This window comes from Pan paniscus, chromosome 21 (genome assembly GCF_029289425.2).
Source record: "Pan paniscus chromosome 21, NHGRI_mPanPan1-v2.0_pri, whole genome shotgun sequence".
In the NCBI taxonomy this organism is placed as follows: Eukaryota; Metazoa; Chordata; class Mammalia; order Primates; family Hominidae; genus Pan; species Pan paniscus.
Genome location: NC_073270.2, coordinates 56653386 through 56674917, shown reverse-complemented (window position 1 = coordinate 56674917; position 21532 = coordinate 56653386). Strand labels below are relative to the sequence as shown.

General features: G+C 40.9%; 1 protein-coding gene and 1 pseudogene across 5 annotated transcripts in view; one reads left to right on the top strand and one right to left on the bottom strand.

Moving 5' to 3' along the window:
- The window catches only part of ADNP (activity dependent neuroprotector homeobox), a 41113-nt gene that overhangs the window by 5447 nt on the left and 14134 nt on the right, over positions 1 to 21532 (top strand). Inside the window, exon 1 of one of the 5 annotated variants that reach the window (XM_034947247.3) lies at positions 15522 to 21245. The exons of the other annotated variants lie outside the window; for them this stretch is intronic. The gene's annotated coding sequence lies outside the window, so the exon portion shown is untranslated. Of the gene's footprint in view, positions 1 to 15521; positions 21246 to 21532 lie in introns of those variants that run through there. 5 annotated transcript variants of the gene reach the window in all.
- Positions 5716 to 21070, bottom strand: LOC103785511 (26S proteasome non-ATPase regulatory subunit 10-like; annotated as a pseudogene).

Here is a 21532-nt window from a genome sequence, read left to right as displayed (position 1 = left end):
CCGGGTTCGAGTGATTTTCCTGCCTCAGCCTCTGAGTGGTTGGGATTACAGGTGCCTGCCACAACGCTTGGTTAATTTTTGTATTTTTAGTAGAGATGGGATTTCGCCATGTTGGCCAAGCTGGTCTTGAACTCCTGACCTCAGGTGATCCGCCTGCCTTGGCCTCCCCAAGTGCTGGGATTATAGGCGTGAGCCACCGCTCCCAGCCCCTCTCCTAGTTTTGTAAGAGCTTGTGATAGTAACTGGAGTAAATGCCGTATTTTGCTGATGTACCTTACTGCCAGTTAATACCTCTATGTTGTTAGTTTGGAAACTCGGTGTTTGAAACTAGTATAAACCAAAGCCCCATGCTAATTAACTGAATTGATACTTTGAATGTAAAAGCTGTTTCTTGTTTTTACTTTGGCACTTTCCACCTTGATTGTTGAGATACTTTATTTGATAAACCATCCATGCTTTGCCCATTGTGGGTGGCCATTGTGACTTCATGGTTTTTTGTTGTTTGTCTGATCCTGTTTATTAGAAAGTGAGGAGAGGATGATTATGTTCCTTCATCCTCTCAGTGTCTTAGTACTCCCTACACCTGCGTTATGTTATGACCTACCTTTGCGATCTGCCAGTTTTGGGGTCAGCTTAAGTGAGAATTCATATTCTGCTTCACTGGAATGAGAAGGCTCTCCTCACATATTATCATGCTTCTCAAGTTGGTATATATGAGCCAACTTGATTATGTTGTGTGTGTGTGTGTGTGTGTGTGTGTGTGTGTGTATAGGCAGTCACAGATAAAAATTGAGCCAACTGTGGAAAGTGACAGTTTTGATTGCAGGGCACACGTTTTTATTCTAATCAATGAAAAATGCAAAATTCATATTACTGTTTTTAGTCCTGGGTCCTGTCATCTCTGTATATTAATTCAGTCCTCTGCCTTAAGGAGTTCCTTGAGATTTCACTCACAAGCTTTGGTATTATTGATCCCTACCTTGGTTCCAAGACAGCAGCTAGAGAAAGCCTGGAACCTCTCAAGAATTTCAGCAGTGTTCTAGAAATAAAGATTTAGAAAATAAGAGGAAAGCACAGACAACGTTGGATGGAGTTTACAAAGGGAAGCCTGCTCTGAATATATGCCACAGTTTTAGATTTAAGTTAAAGATTTAATTTAAAAGCATACACGTAATCTAAAAGAGTCATGCATTATTTGACCAGCTGTTAGAATTAAAAATGAATCTGCATATCCTAATACCCTCTTCAGTAAGGGTATAGATTTGTAATTGAGTCACTTAGCTGTGGGTTGTGTTTATATGTCACTTCTCATGTGACTGTAATTACTTTAATAAGGATGCGCTGTTTAAGTGTAAAGGCCCCCTTGCTGGCCTTTATGGTATTATAGTATCGGTGGCTTGTCTGTTTTATTTTCCAAGCACTTTATAAACTATTCCCAATTTTCTCAGGACTATCCTTGTTTCACAAGTAGGGAAATCAAGGCACTACCACATACAATGATGAAATGAGCCACAGAGTATGTCTGGGCTGGTTCCCAGGCCTGTGCTTGCAACACAGGCCTTTATGGTGCTCTTGTAAGCTGTTTGGCTAATGGGGGCTCACATGAATGCTTCCCATTTCACAGTGAGGTTTTATGCTTCCATGTGAGCTTAAACCCAAGGATTCCAATGGCGTCTACATGTAAAGAAGCTAGCCACACCCCCAGCAGGGAGAGTATGGGTGTAAATTGTGCAGGTGGCAGTTAATTGGAGTAGCATATTTCTGCTGGGAAGTTAACTGTATAAGAATCTATAAAGAAACGTTGTTTATGTTCCCTTTTCTTTTCCCAGTTTTTTTAGTTTAAGACAGTCTCTCCTGAGCAGTTACTTTTTTCTTAGATAATTGCTGGCTTTTACCCTTTCTTTTTCTGAATCCTTCATGCTCCATTTAAGAGCTTGTGGAAACCTGTGCTTCAGTTGACAATCTGTAAAGCTCTGCTCTTCTGGTGGAAGCTCATGACCTGAGAACCTTTTGAGTGGTCTCTTTTGAGAAACTCCTGTCTAGTGGAAATATGGTGGAATTTATTAAAATTTTAAATTCGAATTATAAATTTAGGTTGACAGAATCCTTGCTCTTGTGAAAGAAGTGAGCTGAGACTGGGAGTATCCAAATGCAAGAAGTGCTCAGAATCCTGCTTCAAGATCAGTTACACTTAAAAACAGCAACAAGAGGATGGGTGCGGTGGCTTACACCTGTAATCCCAGCACTTTGGGAAGCCAAGGCTGGCGGGTCACCTGAGGTCAGGAGTTCGAGACCAGCCTGGCCAACATGGTGAAACCCCGTCTCTACTAAAAATACAAAAGTTATCCTGGTGTGGTGGCACTCACATGTAGTCTCAGCTACTTGGGAGGCTGAGGCAGGAGAATCACTTGAGCCTGGGAGGCGGAGGTTGCAGTGAGCCAAGATGGCACCACTGCACTCCAGCCTGGGTGACAGAGTGAGACTCCGTCTCAAAAAAAAATAAAAATAAAAAACAGCAACAAAAAAATGCAAATAAAACTTCTCTGAGGAAAGTGTGAAAACTTGAGCCATCAAGTGGCAAAACCTGGTACAAGAACGCTTTTGAAAAGCTACCTTCGGTGAAGCCTTGATCCTGGGAAATGGCTTCGAAAAACTTGAGAACATAGTTTAAATATTCTGTTACTCAAGAATAGTGAAAGACATATATTTCCTATTGTGGGAAATTATTTCTGAGCAGTTTCGGTAGAGCATAAAAATGTATTATTAGGGGATCAAAATAACGTTTTATGTCATTTAAATACAAAGACTTGGCATGCTTCTGAAATAATTTATAAATGGACATATCTGCGTGTCCTCTTGTGGTGGTGTGATACATACTGGTTTTCATCCACCACGGTTCCTGGCTCATAACACCCATAACCCCATTACCGTGTTTTGTTATAGGGTACGTTAGGTCTCAGAAAATAATCTCTGATCTTCTCCTGCTCTCCTTACACGTGTCCCGAGGCAAGATTCTGATCTTTACCCAGCTTTCTGATTGTAGGTCTTGAGATCCTCTCTAGAGAGAGGGTGTTGGCCCTATACCCCGGGGAAGGGAAGTAAAGTTTCCTATATGAAGCTTTTATAAAAACCCAGGAGGGCCAGGCGCGGTGGCTCACGCCTGTAATCTCAGCATTTTGGGAGGCTGGGGGCGAGCAAATCACAAGTTTAGGAGTTTGAGACCAGCCTGGCCATCGTGGTGAAACCCCATCTCTACTAAAAATACCAAAAAAATTAGCTGGGTTTAGTGGTGGGGGCCTATAATCCCAGCTTCTCAGGAGGCTGAGGCCGGAGAATTGCTCGAACCCAGGAGGCAGAGGTTGCAGTGAGGCGAGATTGCACCACTGCGCTCCAGCCTGGGGGACAGAGTGAGACTCTGTCTTAAAAAAAACAAACAAAAAACGCAGGAGGACTGGGTTCAGAGAGCTTCCAGATAGTTGAACACACCTGGAGGGTGGCGCCCCCAGAGAGGGTATGGAAGCCCAGTGCCCTTACGCATTTCTTAATCTGTACTTTTTATAATAAACCGGTAAACATAAGTGTTTCCCCAAGTTTTGTGAGATGCTCCAGCAAATTAATAGAACTCAAGGAGGGGGTCTTGGGAACCCCAGCTTGAAGCGTCAGTCAGAAGTTCTGGAGGCCCAGACTTGGAGTCTGAAGAAGGAGAGAGCAGTTTTGGGGACTGAGCCCCCATCTTGTGGAATATGACACTATATCCAGGTAGACAGTGTCAGAACCAAATTAGAAGATACTCAGCTGGTGTCCGCTGCTTGGGAAAAAACCCCACACGTTTGGTCACAGAAGACAACTTCACGACTTCTGTGTGGTGTGAGGGCAGAGGAAAAACACAGTTTGAGAGTTTTCCCCTAAAGCACCCCTTAAGGGCTACTTGTGAATTATTTCCCTTTTTCACATTGATCTTAAGCCAGATTGTCCACTTACAGTGACAGCAAGTGGCTGTATGCCTGTGGAGTTCTTATGTAGGCAGTGGAGTGCTAGAATCATTCTTTATGCTGTGTCCCTGCCTTGCTGCAATACCTGTTTAGAGTGAAGTAAACTGGGAAGTGCTCCTCACCTCACACTCTCCCTAAATCTAAATTGGTATATTATAAAGTATCCTCAGTCTGTTTTTCTTGTTTAAGTACCGAGGCATCTTCCCCCGCTTTCAAATACAATTTTAGGTGAACTCTTAAATTGATGAAGGGTCAGGGGGCCAGACCTCTGGCTGCCCAGCTTTCACCTTGTCCCTCAGGCATCATCTTCCCTCTATTTGTATACATATCTTAAACTCTTAGAGGAGTTCAGCCTGAAAACAACTGGTTCTACTGGTGTACTGGAAATTCTGGTGGTCACTGCTAGAATTCTTGCCTGAAATCTGAATACGGAAAGTATCAGGATAAGCAGCAACACAGTAGCAGTTTTCCAGTTGTGGGCACCAGTCTTGTAGTCTGAAAATCTTCCTAAAAGACCAGTGACTCCACATATTTTTTAAAACATAAGATACGCAAAATCTAGATGACACCTTTATGTTTCTACATAACTGTAAGTCACCTGGGTTTATTTAAGATAGTTGCAGATGTTCAGTTGCCTAAATATTTTAAGTGTCACTGAGCTTGTAAAGTTAAGAATATGCAAACCTGAGTATGAATGGCTCACACAGATGTAAAATATTGTATAAAAACACTACTGTGCATGATGCATTGTAATGTGTACAGGAACAGATGTTGTTATGGCAACCACATCTGATTCTCAGTCATAATAGTTTGAGCTTTTTGGAGAGGTTATGCCCTGGTGTGAACTCAGAATTTTGAAACTGATTATTTTAGTATCTCATCTGGTTTAAGGTGATAATGGTAACTGACTTAAGCATTAACTTGCATCATCTCATTTAATCCTTCTGCCATTAAAACAATGAGATAGTGTCCTTCTGCTTATGCCATAAGAAAACAGACCTCTAGAGGTTAAATAACATGTGTAGGATCACAAAGCTTGTAAGTGGCAGAGCAAGGATTTAAATACAGATCTGTCCAACTGTAGGGTGGACCACTGCATCTTTATTTTTTAGCGAAGAAAAGCTTTACTGTGCTATGTCACCCTACCTCTTGTTAAGGAGGTTTGAAGTTATAAGGTACAAATTTTTTACATATGGCTGATAGGTAAGTTTTTGTCCAGGAAAATAGTATTATTAGCACAAATTTTGACTTAGGCTATAAGCTTCACCTGTGAACCTTTTCTTTTCCCCTCGTTTTACTCTCACCCCAGTATCCTATTAATCTCATACCTAAGGCAGTGATGGTTTCTCAGACCTCTTAGATTGAGAAGATGTGGCATGGGTGTAAGGTCCCTCAGGTAATTCTGAGGGTTGGGTAGGTCTGGTATCTACTCTTTTACTTAATTGACTTCCTCCAGGCTTTTTTTTTTTTTAATGGAGTCCAGGCTGGAGTGCAGTGGCGCAATCTCAACCTCTGCCTCCTGGGCGCAAGAAATTCTTCTGCCTCAGCCTCCCGAGTAGCTGGGATTACAGGCGCTGGCCACCACACCCAGCTAATGTTTGTATTTTTAGTAGAGATGGGTTTCACCATGTTGGTCAGGCTTGTCTCAAACTCCTGACCTCAAGTGATCTGCCTGCCTTGGCCTCCCAAAGTGCTGGGATTACAGGCATGAGCCACTGCTTTCTTTTTCTTTCTTTCTTTTTTTTTTTTTTTTTTTGGAGGTGGAATCTCGCTCTGTTGCCCAGGCTGGAGTGCAGTGACTGCAACCTCCGCCTCCCGGATTCAAGCAATTTTTCTGCCTCAGCGTCCTGAGTAGCTGGGATTACAGGCGCACGCCACCACGCCCGGCTAATTTTTGTATTTTTAGTAGAGACGGGGTTTCACCATATTCGCCAGGCTGGTCTCGAGCTCCTGACTTCGTGATCTGCCCATCTTGGCCTCCCAAAGTGCTGGGATTTCAGGCGTGAGCCACCACGCCTGGCCTGGATTAATCCTCTTAAAGTGCCATTAGAATCATGTCCCTTCTGTACTTCGTTACCTGCAGCATCTCCTCGGTGCCTACCAGACATGGCAGCAGACTCCAGCTTCACATTCAAGATCCCCATCCTATCCTCACCCTGCCTTTCCAGTCATGTCGTTCCTTGTTACTCAGAAGCTTGACATAGCAACCATTCTGACTCAGTGGAGTTGAGCAAGAAGTTCCTAGAACACCTTGCTTTCCGGCCTCTGGAACTGCGCCAGAAGTCTTTTGCAGTAAATGCAGATTCTTCACCTAAGTTAATGGCCCCAACTCAGCAGCTGTTGCCACCCTCCCTGCTGAGAATGAACTAAACATGAAGCCTCCTAGGATTTAGTTTGTGACACATCTGATATATCGCCTCTTTTACTGCAAATATTTATTGGATGTCATATCTGTAAGCCTTTTCTAGGCAGAGATTCATTCATTCAGTCTGAATTTATTGAGTGCCTGCTTTGTTCGAGCCATTGACATAAATGTTAGAGATACAGCAGGGAAAAAAACCAAAGTTCCAGGGTCTCCCTTTGTAACGCAGGCTGGAGTATAGTGGCACCATCATAGCTCACTGCAACTCAAGCCATTCTCCCACCTCAGCCTCCCAAGTAGCTGGGACTATAGGCATGCACCATCACACCTGGCTTTTTACGTATATATATACGTGTGTGTGTGTGTGTATGTATGTATATATATATATACACATGGGTGGGTGTGTGTGTATATGTATATATACACACACACACACACATATACGTATATATATGTATTTTTTTCAGGCTGGTCTTTAACTCTTGGGCTCAAGCAATCTTCCCACCTCAGCCTTCCAAAGTGCTGGGAGCTGTGAGCCAAACCTGTGAGATGGCACCCTTGTCCTGCTGCATATTTTAAGAGTTCTGTTTAGTCCATCAATTGAGGTCAGGAAAATGAACGTGCTGAAAGATAATATGTAATGATAATAATTTGTAGACATAAATGCCAGCCGTGTCTGTTAACTATTTCAGGTGATATTGTACTAAATCTCTGAAATCACCTGTGATGAACTTTTAAAATAAATAAAACTTTTAAGTCACAGTGTGATTATAATTTTTGTATAATTGGTAGGTAATGTGATGAACCAGGCTGTTTATTTACCATTAGATTGTTGGTTTGCTATAAATGAACTACACCAGCATGAGAGAAAACAAAACTTCCTTAAAGTGCTAAAATTAAATTTTTCATCATTCTGTTACCTTTCAAAAGCTTTCCATTTCATTTTTCCAAGGACCTCTCCTCTTGTTCTTCTACTTTTGTAGCGGAAACTTAAGGTAATTTGAAATTTTAACATATGGGAATTCTCTGAAGATCTTTTCTCTACTGCCACATGCTCAAGTTTGCCAAACAAGATAGTTGAACGTCTCACTGAAGTAACCCAGCTGTACTAAATCTATTAGTTAAGGCAGAGTGAATCAGGGCCTTCATTGCCAAAAGTAATATAATATCCTGTTCCTGGCCTCTTGGAGTGGAGCAGATTTGCCAATAACGTGAACTCTCTACCATTTTTTTTTCTTTAAGTACTTAAAGGTTTTGGGGCCACCTAGGTTCCATTAATGTATTACCACTCATATTAAATGATTATAGTGTTAAAAATGGTCTGGAAATTTGTATAGACCTTCAAAATGCTGTGTTACATCCACGGTTTGTTCTAGAGGTTCTGTCCTTTTCTGGGTAATATTAACAAATGCTTAATATTCACATTTTGGTAAAGAGATCCATCAGTGATAAATGCCCCTGATTTTGAACCCAGACCACCCTGCTGTTGAAATTATAAGCAGACTTTGTCTCCTTCCCTAATCAATACTGCTGCCTTAAATTTCCCAGTAGCCACTTTAAAAAAAAAAAGAATGTGTTTATTTTTAATTGTTGTAAAGTATACATAAACTTTACCATTTTAGCCTTTTTTAATCTTGCAGAACTGAAACTCTATACCTGTTAAACAATAACTCCTCTTTTCTTCCTTTACCCAGCCCCTGGCAACCACCATTTTACTTTTCTGTTGCTATGAATTTGTTTATTCTGAGTCCCTCATGAGTGGAATCATACAATATTTGGCCTTTTGTGATTGATTTTATTCATTTAGTATAATGTTTTCAAGGTTCATGTTGGAACATGTGTCGGTACTTTATTCTTTTTCATGGCTCAATCATATCCCATTATGTGGATATGACCACATTTCATTTATCATCAGTTGATTTCAGTTGTTCCTATTTTGGGGGTATTATGAATAATACTGCTGAGAATATTGATACACGAGTTTATGTGTGGTCCTGTGTTCCCGCTTCTCAATTGCTTATGTAACTTTTTGGACTTTTACTGTTCTCCCAGTTTGACTGGAGCCTGGAGGTAGTTGAGAACAGACCAGGCTCCTACCAACTTCCTCCTTTGAAAAAAAGGAAGCGTCTAGTTTCCCAAGGGACTTTCAGAAGAACATGCTTAGAGTATTCACAATGGGAAGATAATAAAGGGGAGACATAGGATACATCTGTTTTTTGAAAAGCTGGCCTGTTATTTAAGAATACCAAGGTTGTGGTTTTCATTTTACAAGATATTACCATTATGATTTGCATAGAAAGAGATTCTTCAAATGTGACTATCTAGTGACTCTTGGCCTCCATGGTGATGGTAAGAGTGATTTAAGACAAGTGTCCTTAGAGCTGAATTCTTCTCTGGATGTGTTGGAATCATCTGACTGACTTGAGATACGTACAGATTCTTAATTTCTGTGTTGCTGCTTCAGCTGGTTTGGCTGAGCCTTTTAATTTTTGAAGACCATTTCAACCTTGGGTATTGAAGTTCTGGCACTTTCAGATGTACGTAGGGAACATGCTGCTGTTTGTTTTTAGTGAATGCCAAAGAGAGAGTTTGGTCTGCATGGGTAGTGAGAGGAGTGCTGCATCTCAGGTCTGGAGGGTGGCCTCGAGACCCAGCTCGCTCATGGGCAAGCAGTTGCTTCACCTCAGCTGCTAATTTGTAGGATGAGAAGAGTTTAGATTAGGCAGCTCCTAGGTTCTTTCAGTGATTCAGAGTGCTGCTTTTTCATAACAGATTTCTGTTGATGGTGTGATTTGGAAGATGAATCTCAATCTTTTGACTTTCCTAAGGCCTGCACTGGACATTTGTTTTTTAGTTTTTGGTTTTGTTTTGTTTTTCCCCCTCATTTCAGAAACAGAATGCTTGTGTTCCTGCAGTTGAGGAGACCCTGAAGACTGGTGATTGTTACTTAGATTCCATCCAAACTATCTTTTTCCTCATCAGCTGAACAAGCTAATTCTGAAAAGGCACTGCATATTTTTAAAAATATTTTTATGTCATATGTATGGAGTGGATGCCACTGACACAAATGTATTTTTCAGGAGCATTAATTGAAAAATAATGTCCAGAATTAGAGTAGTGTTGTCTCACTCGACCATCTCCTGAATATGTCACATCCGAATAACAGTTTATCCAGGGAACTAGGGAGACTGACAAGCTGGAGCTTATTCTTTGGAGAGTGGCCTATGAGATCATGGAAGGAATGGTGAGAAGAACTGATCCTGGTTAACTGGGAGAAGAGGGGCGTGTCTTAAAGTTTTGAAAGGCTGTCATGTGACTAGGGAATTTATAGCCTGAGAGCTATGGGCAGGTTACACAGCGTTGTAAAGCATAAACTTGTGAACAGAAGCTGTCCAGTGTGGAATGAGCTGCCTGATGGGATTTTGTGCCCCCTCTTACTTGAGGTGATCAGGCAACAATCTTTTAGAGCATCTTTTTTTTGTAGAAAGGATTCACACATGTTGATGGAAGGTGACAAAAAATATTACTTTGACTAAACGTTTTTGTAAAGAATGCTATATTTAGATAAATACCATCTTTCGCCTTGCATAAATTTACACTCCCAACTAAAGAAATAGTTATAAAAAATATTAATAATTGATAAGAGTTAAAAACTTGAAGAAAATCAATGTTTATTTTTGGAGGCAGTTTTGTATTTGGTTATCTTTTATTATCAAACTGGGAGAATAGTAAAAGTCCAATGAAGTTAGTAAGAATAGAAGAATACAGAAACTGGTTACATTTCCTGCCTGCTGCTTATCTTTATTAAGAGTGTTATAATATGATTATCCTAGGCAATATAATTGATGTTCATTATTCAGATTTAGCTTTCAGTACATACGTGTCATCATTTGCAAAGTAGTTTTATTTCTTATCTTCCTGGTTCTCTAACTCCCTCACCCCCCTTTTTAGCCTCAATACTACTGTACATTTTCCAGTAAACTTAAGGAAAGAGGATACTAAACTTTATTTTCTTACCTCTGTCTTGCTGCACAGTTTTATCTGCTAATCCAGAAGAACATTCTGCTCCTGGATAGTCAGAATTACGTGTTTTGTGGATTGGGGAGGGAGGGGAGGAAAAGGAGGAGGCATCAGAGCTGCCTTTCTATGAAGAGTTTCCGGCATCTGGAAGCTCTTTTGCCCAAGCTTATAGGAGAATGGAAATCAGCTACCTCTGTTCAGGGCGGTGTATTTTAGAAAAAGATTGAGTGGGGTGATTGTTTCCAGACTGGCTGTAGGCTCTCAATCTTAAAGCTGTGTAAGATTAATTTTTTAAAATGCGAATATATAAACCTTTTTGCAACTGGTTTGATTTAAATGTAGGGCTTAATGGCACATGTAAAGCAAATAAAGTATGTTCACTACTTCAGATGCAAATCCTAAAATAGGAAGAATAAGGGCTTATTGGCTATAAGAAGAAATAGGGTTTTACCGTGACCACAGTTTTTGACTCAATGAGTGATATAGACAGGTATTAAATATGTTGCTGAGGTAAAGGCAGGAAGGAAAGAAAATGCATAAATACAAGAATGATGTTTTTTTCTTTCAACATTTTATTTTTTAGTTTCTGAAATACAAATCAGAATACATTTTGTTACATAATCATTTTAACAAGCTTGACATTTTTTCAATATAAGCTGACTCGATATAGGTACTTGAAAACTTCCTTTTTAAAAAACCATACGTTTTATCTTGGCAAATAGCTCATCAAAAAAAAATACACGTGTACATGGGAAGTTGTTTTTCATTATTTTCGAGCACAACCCCCAACTTAAAATTTGGTCCACTGAAATACGTAAATATTCCTCCTATCACAAAAATAAAATCTCATGGTTGGGAAAAAAACAACTGTTTGGCATAGGCCTGAGTGAGCTTGAAAAACAAGTTAGGGTGTTTAACTGTATGGAGGAACATCACGGAGTCCACCTAGAACCATCTAGCAGAACGACTAGCCTGTTGCTATTGGAGCTATTCTATTTCAGAGACTGATACAAGGTGCATGCTCGGAGGTTGCTGAAGATTAACAACAGCCACGGAATCACTTACTCAGAATTAGCCGAAATTCAGTATACAAGAATATGTGACAACAGTAGAACAGTCAGCAGTTACTCAGTGCCCAGAAAGCAAGCTGTAAGTTTAGAATAAGAACCTCAGCAGGAACAATAGTCAACATGTTTATAAGACTTTGAAGGTGAGAAAACATTTGTAGATGATGTCCTGTGCCCAAGTATGTTAGTTTCCAGGACACTGGGGACAGCATCACAACATAGAAAGTAAGAAGAAATCCAAGCTGTTTAACCTTCTACCATTCTCTTGAGTACTAAACCCAGGGCACCTTCGGCCACTTGCGGGGTTTCTTTTCTTCTTTATTCTCTATGTAAATATTGCTCCTTGAGACACCAGCAGTTTTGCTTCTTCCACTCTTATCACAGACTAAGTGTGGAGGAGTGTTACCCTCAGTGTCTTGGATGATTGTGGATGCTTTGTAGTACAGAAGGATATGAATCATCTTGAAGTTACCCTTGGCTGTGGCCTGGTGCGTTGCTGTAGCCTCATAATGATCCTTACCATCTGGATTAGCCCCACCTTCTAGTAACATGAGAGCAATCTCATGCCTGTTTTTGGAAGCTGCATGATGTAGGGGAGTAGAGCCATTTTGATTGACAGCATTCACTTGAGCACCTTTTCCCAGAAGGGCTTTTACAGTCTCATTCTGGCCAGCACAAACAGCAGTCTGAAGAGGAGACCAATCTCGCATAGTCTTTATCATTCACTGGCACTCCAAGTTGAAACAAAAATTCAACAATTTATGTATGTATGGCTGAGCATGCCCAATGCAATGCACTTCTGTCCTGGTCAGTTCTCATAGCCAGGGGTTTATTGGCCAGAATCCTCTCCTTCACCTCCTCCAGCTTCCCTCTGTAGGCCAAGTTGCAGACCATAAGTTTAGACACACACCCCTCTGTTTTGCTTTCCCAGGATTGATGTTTTCTTTCTGATTAGTTTTTATCTTAACAGGTACTAAATGTTTCCACAGAGACATAACAAAATCTGTTCTTTAAATAAATAAAATTATCGTCACAGGTAGCAGTTAACTGATGCTTTGATTCTGTTCATGAGAGTCAAATGCTTGTCCCTCTTAGAAAATTGCCAGCATAACTTAACATTTTTTAGTTAGATCATTGGTTTAAGGAAACTTCAAAAATCTTACTCTTAAACCCCAGTGGGGGTTGTAAGAGATATATAAAAATTCTTGGATCAGCATCAATTGGAATAATTTAAATATCGAGGATCTGAAATTCTTACATAGTAACTTGGGTTGATGTTATCAAAAAATGAAATTGTTTATATTGTAGTAGCCTGATTGTCTTCCTAATTTTTATTAACTTAGAAAATACAGATACCCTTTTTTTTTTTTTTTTTGAGACAGAGTCTCACTCTTGCCCAGGTTGGAGTGCAGTGGCGTGATCTCTGCTCACTGCAATCCCCACCTCCTAGGTTCAAACGATTCTCAGGCCTCAGCCTCCCAAATAGCTGGGATTACAGGTATGTGCCACCATGCCCAGCTAATTTTATTGTATTTTTAGTAGAGATGGGGTTTCGCCATGTTGGCCAGGCTGGTCGTGAATTCCTGGCCTCAAGTGATCACCCTCCTTGGCCTCCCAAACTGCTGGGATTACAGACATGAGCCATGGCGCCCATCCTGACAGCTGCCGTTTTCTTCACTAGTAATAGCGTCATTCCTAGCCCTTGATTCCACACTCTTCTCTTCTCCCAACCCCAGGTAAAAGATAATCCCAGAGAGACTATGTTTTTCTTTACAACTTTAGGGTAGAAATGTTTTTTAAAAAATCACAGTGTGAACTTTATTTTCTGATCCTTTAGGTTTACTGTGGATTCCCTATCACTTCATACTTTGATCAGACTAATAATAATTGGTGAAGATTTTCAGTAAACTATCAGAATTCTGCTATAGCCATCAAACTTCATGCTTTGGTTTGATTGCCCACTAGGCCCAGATTCTACATTTCAGTAACCTGCCACTTTTGCATAAATTTGCGTCATGGGCTTAGTTTAGATGAGTGACTATTTCGTGGAGGTACTTGGGGGCAGGGAACCTTTTTTTCTTTCAACCTGAGCACCTCTAGTTTTTATCTTTTTTATATTTCACCTAAGATTCCTTTGGAAACGGGTTTCACAGCTTTTAAAAAATAAAAAGTTTGAAGCTAGACGCAGTGGCTCACACCTGTAATCCCAGCACTTTGGGAGGCCAAGACAGGCAGATCACTTGAGGTCAGGAGTTCGAGACCAGCCTGGCCAACATGCTGAAACCCCATCTCTGCTAAAAATATAAAAAAAAATTAGCCCAGCCTGGTGGCACGTGCCTGTAATCCCAGCTACTCGAGAGGCTGAGGTGGGAGAATCGCTGGAACCTGGGAGGCAGAGGTTGCAGTGAGCTGAGATTATGCCACTGCGCTGCAGCGTGGGTAACAGAGGGAGACTCCGTCTCAAAAAAAATAAGGTTTGAAAATCACTAGTTTAGGCTAAGTGCAGCTTATGTTTAGGTGTTAACCAGGAAGAAGTAAGGATCCTTGTGTAGCTCTCAGTGCAATATTAGATATGCTTTTCTTAGTGGAAATGAAAGTTTTGCATTCACTAGTGTAACTGATACATTAGTCATCACTTTGGGTTATGTTCAGGTTTTGGTTCCCGAACATTATAAAGTAGCAAAGTTTACACCTGCAGTTGAAGGAAAGTAGGACACACTATGACACACTAGAATCCTCACTTGGAGTAGTTTAAAATGTAATCTGGACAAGTTGGACTTAGAGGCTAGCTTTTTCTTCTGGCTTATCTGTGCCTGTTCAGAGGTAGCTGGGTTGTCTTTTGCTTATCTAAAACAGGCTTATCTTTTTGTTTGTTTTGTCTTTCTTTCAGATGATACTAGTAAATGCTTTTCTGCTTTTTTTCTGCCCCTAAAAATACAGACTATATGGTGCCATCCTTGATGTGGTAGCTCTGCAGAACTACCATAGACAAGCTCCACTAATTCTTGGTGTGCCAGATCCTGCAGACTTTACCTTGAGCCTGCTAAACTGGGACTGTCATCTGTTGGGTGATGCCATTGCACTCCAGCCTGGGCAACAAGAGTGAAACTGTCTCAAAAAAAAAAAGAAAAGAAAAGAAAAGAAATCTGGGTTTTAGTGTATCCATCACCCAAATAATGTACAAGGACATCTTTTTCAGTTAGCGTTGCTAGGAAAATTGGATTGCCATAGTGCAGAAGAATGAAACTAGACCCCTATCTCTCACCGTATACGGAAATCAACTCAAGATAGAAAAAAGACTCAAAGTGAGACCTGAAACTAGGGAAACCTGGGGGAAACTCTCATGGACATTGGTCTAGGCAAAGAATTCATGACTAAGACCTCAAAAGCACAAGCAACAAAACCAAAAATAGATGGGACTTAAACTGAAAAAGTTTGCACAGATACAAATATCATGCATATGGTTTTAATTTATCTGTAGCCTAGGGCCTAGATGAATCTTAGATTTTCATTCCAGCTATCTGACTCTTGCTTTGTAAGAAAGCACATGAATAGGATATGGGCCTGGATTACTAAAACGTTAATGTTTGGGCCCTAATCAGTAGATGTGGGTATAATTTGCAAAGACTAATAGGAATGAGTATGGCTAGTTCACTCAACAGTGTTAGTCTCCAGAATTGAATGTTGGCTGGGCACGGTGGCCCATACCTGTAATCCCAACACTTTGCGGGGCCGAGGTGGGAAGATCACTTGAGCTCAAGAGTTGGAGACCAGCCTGGGCAGCATAGGGAGGACCCCTATTAAATTTTTTTTAAAAATTAGCTGAATGTGGTGGCGCATACCTCTAGTCTCATCTACTTGCGAGGCTGAGGCAGAAGGATTGCTTGAGCCTGGAGAATTGAGGCTGCAGTGAGCTGTGATCATAACACTGCACTCCAGCCTGGGTAACACAGAGTGAGACCGTTTCTCAAAAATAATAATAATTGAATGTTTACATGTAGTTCATCAGATGGCATGTGCTTACCAAAAAGCTAGTTACTCTCTATTTATTTAGAGGCAGGGCCTTACTCTGTCACCCAGGCTGGAGTGCAGTGGCACGATCATTGCCCACTGCAGTCTTGAACTCCTGGGCTCAAGTGATCCTCCCACCTCAGCCACCTGTATATCTAGGACCACAGGTCCACACCCATGCTTTCTTATAGAAACATAGGTCTTGCTGTGTTGCTCAGTCTGGTCTTGAACTCAGCCCTCTAACATGCTGGGGTTATGGGTGTGAGACATTGCACCCACACCTAGTTACTTTCAGTCGTAAATAAAATACTTGGAAATGTTAATTCTGTTATTAATAGGTCATTGAGCTTTCTCTGAATTCTAGAATTTAGGGTGTTTAACTCTTTTCATATAGTGTTTTTTGTTTTTTTACTTCATGAAATCAGAGTCAAAGCATTTTTTAGAGTAACTTTCATCTTACAAACTCCTGTTCTTTCTACTAGACTCAGTTCACAAGTGTAATTATTTTGCATAAATACCCTATCTTCCCTCTTATTTATTCACTTTCTCTTCTGTGTCCGCCTGCCCAGTGGGTCTGTCAAGACTTTTGGTTGTGAGTGACATGAACTTAGCTTAGGCAGAAACGATAATGTGTGTGTTTATATATTGGAAAAGGCTGGCATAGGGAAGTGCTGTTCTTCGGGCACAGCTGGATTGAGGACCTTAAACAATATCAATAGGAATTGTTCCCTTTGCTTCCTTCATGTGATGGCAGGTCTCAACTCTCCTTTTCAGCGTCACTGTCATCCCTGTTCGGGGGACATGTCCAACTCTACTGGTCATTATCTTACATAGATGAAATATTCTTAACTAGTCAAACTGAGTCATGTATACTCTGCTCTGCTGGAAAAGTGACTTTCTGTCTTCCATCAATCGTGGCAGAGGCGTTTCCAAGAGGAGGCTGGGCAGGCAAAAACAAGTGTCTAAACCCTACTGATTGAGGGCTGGCTATGTGTATTCTAGGCTGGAAGAAATGGACTGTTGAAGGGGAAGAAGAACCATGTCTTACTCATCTCTCTATTCCTAGCACAGTTGAGTGGCTAAGTGCAAGTGCTCTGAAAATGATTGTCTAACAGATGAACAATATATAGGTTTGTTAAATTGGATGTTTTTCTTTTTTTATGTCATGAGCTGAAAGGTTCGGCTGAAGGGAGCTAGTTCTCCTTGGTGTTGGAATAATGATGCTCATCTGATTTTCTTTTTCTTTTTTTTTTTTTTTTTTTTTTGAGACAGAGTTTTACTCTTGTCGCCCACAGGCTGGAGTGCAATGGTGCAATTTCGGCTCACCACAACCTCCGCCTCTGGAGTTCAAGCGATTCTCCTGCCTCAGCCTTCCTAGTAGTAGGATTACAGACATGTGCCACCATGCCCAGCTAATTTTGTATTTTTAGCAGAGACGGGGTTTCTCCATGTTGGTCAGGCTACTCTCCTGACCCTCAGGTGTTCCGCCCGCCTCGGCCTCCCAAAGTGCTGGGATTATAGGCGTGAGCCACCATGCCTGGCAAATTTTTTTTTTTTTAAATGGCCATCCTAATGAGGCAAAAGAGGAGGGATTAGCTATCCTTCTGTATGTCAAAACCCATCTCTGGGACAATTTTTGGCATTAGTGTTAAGGTTTCTTTCTCCCTAAGAGTAATAATTACCTATATTTTAGTTTTTAGCTCTCTTTGCATTCGAAAGTGAGGAAAGGGCCCTGAATTTCAGGCAGAGACAATTTCTTATCTATTCTGTTCCCACCCCTCAGTTACTTAAGTATGGATCCCTTGTCCACATTTGTAAAGGAGAATCAAATAGATAACTTTTTTTTTTCTTTTTTTGCAGACAGAGTCTCACTCTGTCGCCCAGGCTGGAGTGCAGTGGCTCGATCTCAGCTCACTGCAAGCTCTGCCTCCTGGGTTCACACCATTCTCCTATCTCAGCCTCCCAAGTAGCTGGGACTACAGGTGCCCACCACCACGCCCAGCTAATTTTTTGTATTTTTAGTAGAGACGGGGTTTCACCATGTTAGCCAGGATGGTCTCGATCTCCTGACCTCGTGATTCGCCCGCCTTGGCCTCCCAAAGTGCTGGGATTACAGGCGTGAGCCACTGCGCCCAGCCTAGATAACATTAATGAACCCTGGAGCCAGCTATTGATTTGAACTTATGTTTCTTAACAGCAAGCAGTAGCTGCAAAGAAACATAGGGTCCTTCTCTTCTTTTTCTTATCACCCATAATGATTGACTGATAGAGTTTGGTTGAAACTTTTTTCCAAAGAATTGTTTGGCTTGTTATAGTTCAAAACACTCACAAGAAAGGGTAACAGTGGCCCCTTCTGGGATGGGGAGCTGCGTGGCTGGAGGGATAAGAGTGAGAAGGAAGCCTTCTTTGCTTATATTTCTGAATTGTGTGCTTGTTTTATCTACTGAGAAAAGTATTTAAAGCAAAAAAAAAACAAAAATCTTTGCAAATGCTTTTGAAGGTGCCAATGTATATGACTGTTACTTCAGCTGCAAATGGAGAAAATCTTAGAGAAATGATCTCCATGAACAAATGCATGGAGGGCACACTTTGTTCTGGAGAAAGGGAGATTATGGAATTTCCAAGGTTATTAGGAATGTCAGAAATATGCATATGAAGAGCATTATAATCTTTACACTGAAAGTTGTAGAATGTTCTGAGTTAACGTGAACATACATTCCTGGCCAGGCATGGTGGTGCACACCTGTAATCCCAGCACTTTGGGAGGCCAAAGCCAGCAGATCACTTGAGCTCAGGAGTTCAGGACCAGCTTGGGCAACATGGCAACACCCCATCTCTACAAAAAAAAAAACAAAAAACACACACACAAAATATAGCCAGGCGTCTAGGTAGTGTGCACCTGTAGTCCCAGCTGCCTGGTGGGGCTGAGGTGGGAAGATCACTTGTGCCCAGGAAGTCAAGGCTGCAGTGAGCTATGATTACACCACTACACTCCAGCCTGGATGAAATGTGGAACCCTGGCCAGGCGCAGTGGCTCACGCCTGTAATCCCAGCACTTTGGGAGGCTGAGGCAGGTGGATCACCTGAGGTCAGGAGTTTGAGACCAGCCTGGCCAACATGGTGAAGCCCTGTCTCTATTAAAAATACAAAAATTAGCACAATGTGGTGGTACGCGCCTGTAGTCCCAGCTACTCAGGAGGTTGAGGAAGGAGAATTGCTTGAGCCTGGGAGGCAGAGGTTGCAGTGAGCCAAGATTTGTGCCATTGCACTCCAGCCTGGGCAACAAGAGCAAAACTCCGTCTCAAAAAAAAAAAAAAATGCCGGGCGCGGTGGCTGTAATCCCAGCACTTTGGGAGGCTGAGATGGGCGGATCACGAGGTCAGGAGATCAAGACCATCCTGGCTAAACGGTGAAACCCCACCTCTACTAAAAATACAAAAAATTAGCCGGGCATGGTGGTGGCGCCTGTAGTCCCAGCTACTCGGGAGGCTGAGGCAGGAGTATGGTGTGAACCTGGGAGGCGGAGCTTGCAGTGAGCCAAGATCGTGCCACTGCACTCCAGCCTGGGTGACAGAGCGAGACTGTCTCAAAAAAAAAAAAAAAAATGGAACTGTGTCTCAAAAAAAAAATACAGATTTCTCCTAGTTGCCAAGCCTACAGCAAAATAACATTTTTTGGTACAGCATTTCCCAGTAAGCAGTGTCACTGCTTTATTTATAAGCCTTTTAAATTCAAAATAGATAAGTAAACCCAACACCAACTCTGTGGCTGAAATACCGCTTTTTATAAATTACAGGTTTCTTACAACTAAGTTCCCTTATGGGCATACTCAACTTTTTCAGAAAAAAATACCTACCAGGCAGTGAGATGCTTCATCTTAATGTCTTAAACCAACTTTTTAAGCTGTGGGTAGGCACTTAGAAGAATGGGTTTTTCTTTCCCCCAAGCTGCCGCTTGATTCTTTTTTATGTTTTCTATAGACTAATGACCCCAGTGGTGGCTGCATTTCCAAATCTTTATGTCTTTGTTTTTCTGAGATTGTTGAGCCACTCATCCAGGAGGCAGGGAAACCATTAATGGCTGGCTTCTGGACACATCTGTTACAAAGTGTGAAGCAGAGTTAACTCAGGAAGTTCCCAAAGAACTAAATTTTGGCCCATGGAGAGTTTATGAAATGAACAGAGAAACAAGATGTCTCTTCCCAGTCTTAGGTATCTGTGGGCATCCATTTTAATACCTGGTTTCTTCAGAATTAGCCTGTGACACTTTTCTGTATTTCTGAAATATTTTTCTAGCATGTGCTTCTCTAAAAGACCTGGTCTGTAGTAACTGTATGTGTTTTTTGTTTGTCTGTTTTTGAGATGGAATCTCGCTCTGTCGCCATGCTGGAGTGCAGTGGTGTGATCTTGGCTCACTGCAACCTCTGCCTCCCGGGTTCAAGCGATTCTCCTGCCTCAGCCTCCCGAGTAGCTGGGATTACAGGCACGTGCCACTACGTCCAGCTAATTTTTTGTATTTTTAGTAGAGTCGGGGTTTCACCATGTTGGCCAGGTTGGTCTCGATCTCTTGACCTCGTGATCTGCCCTCCTCGGCCTCCTAAAGTGTTGGGATTACAGGCGTGAGGCACCATGCCCAGTGTGTAGTAACTGTTTTAAATTAAGCAAGTGATAAAGAATTTGCTGGTTTTAAGCCACCACAAAAGATGGTTTAAAACAATTTAGCAATAAAATTTGGACAAAAAATAATTGATTTGGTCTTAATTTATATCAGAAGTGACTTCTAAGTCTGTAGTTGGCTTCACAATATGCAGATTATTAGCATAGCAGAGCAGGGGACACCATAGTCATTGCTTCATAGTGAGCAGCAATTCTATCTTGAGCATGATAAGGCCTAGAAGGTTTTTTTGAAATACTTTTCATTTTCGGCCCCAATTAGACTTTGATACTTCATATAGAATATTTTGAGACTTCTAAGTTAGAGTAACATACCCAGTTTCAAAATTTCTAGGGGTTACTCTTTGATTTTGGTAGATTTCACTCTTTCTCCTTTTATTTTCCCTTTTTTTATAGTTAACGTTGATTTTGGATTAGAATAATAAATGAGGCAGCATTTTATTACATTTGGATTAGTTGACTTGCCATTTACAGATGATATTGGTATTACAGAGTAACAGCCTTTGTTAATTAGAAAACTGGATTTGCATATATTAAATTTTAATTCCTGGTGCTTTGTCTTCTGTTTTTGCTGTTTTGGGTTTTAGAACTACTTTATATCCTGCGAAATTGTGTTAGATTTGGATTATTAAATTGATAAATTTTTACCATATTATGGGAAGCATTTCTGATCTCATTAGAAACCATACATATTCTCAGCTGCCCAGGTTTTACTGATTTTATTTTCTCATTAAAGACAAACTTTTGTTTTAAGGAACTTGGGAAAGTTGATATGAATTTCTAATTTAATGTATTAGGTCATTAAAATAATTTTTGAGTTCCCTTAGACACATACAGGCTTTTCATTTTTTTCAAAAGTATCCTCCTTAAAGTCTGTAACAGTTAACATTTTTGAGTACCTTTGCCCAGGTATGTTGCAGGCAGGGGTGGAATGGGGGCATGCATTGGTCGAGTCACATATCATTACTGTATTTAGTTTGGGGAGTATACAGAAACTTAAGGTGTTTTTGTTTTTGTTTTTGTTTTTGTTTTAAAGAATACTATAGCAGTAGGCAGGACAGTTCCAATTCAACAAAAACCTCTTTACCCTGGCACTCAAAACTGTAATGATGATGAACTGGTAAGCATTTTTCTGTTTTCAGATGTTCAACATCAAAATGAGAAAAGCACTAACACTTGATTTAAAAATAATTGATTGCTAGTATTTCTCTAATTTTCATCTTGAAGTTCATTACTGAACTGTTTTTTTTTAAGTCTTATCAGAATTATGCCAGATTAGACTCATAGTCAAAATGTCCTGTTAAAAACTGGGAAAATCAGAGAGTACTTATTTTGCCTGCCTGCTTTAAGTATTCAAAATATAGTAGATATGTGCTCGGCTCAGTGGCTCACGCCTATAATCCCAGC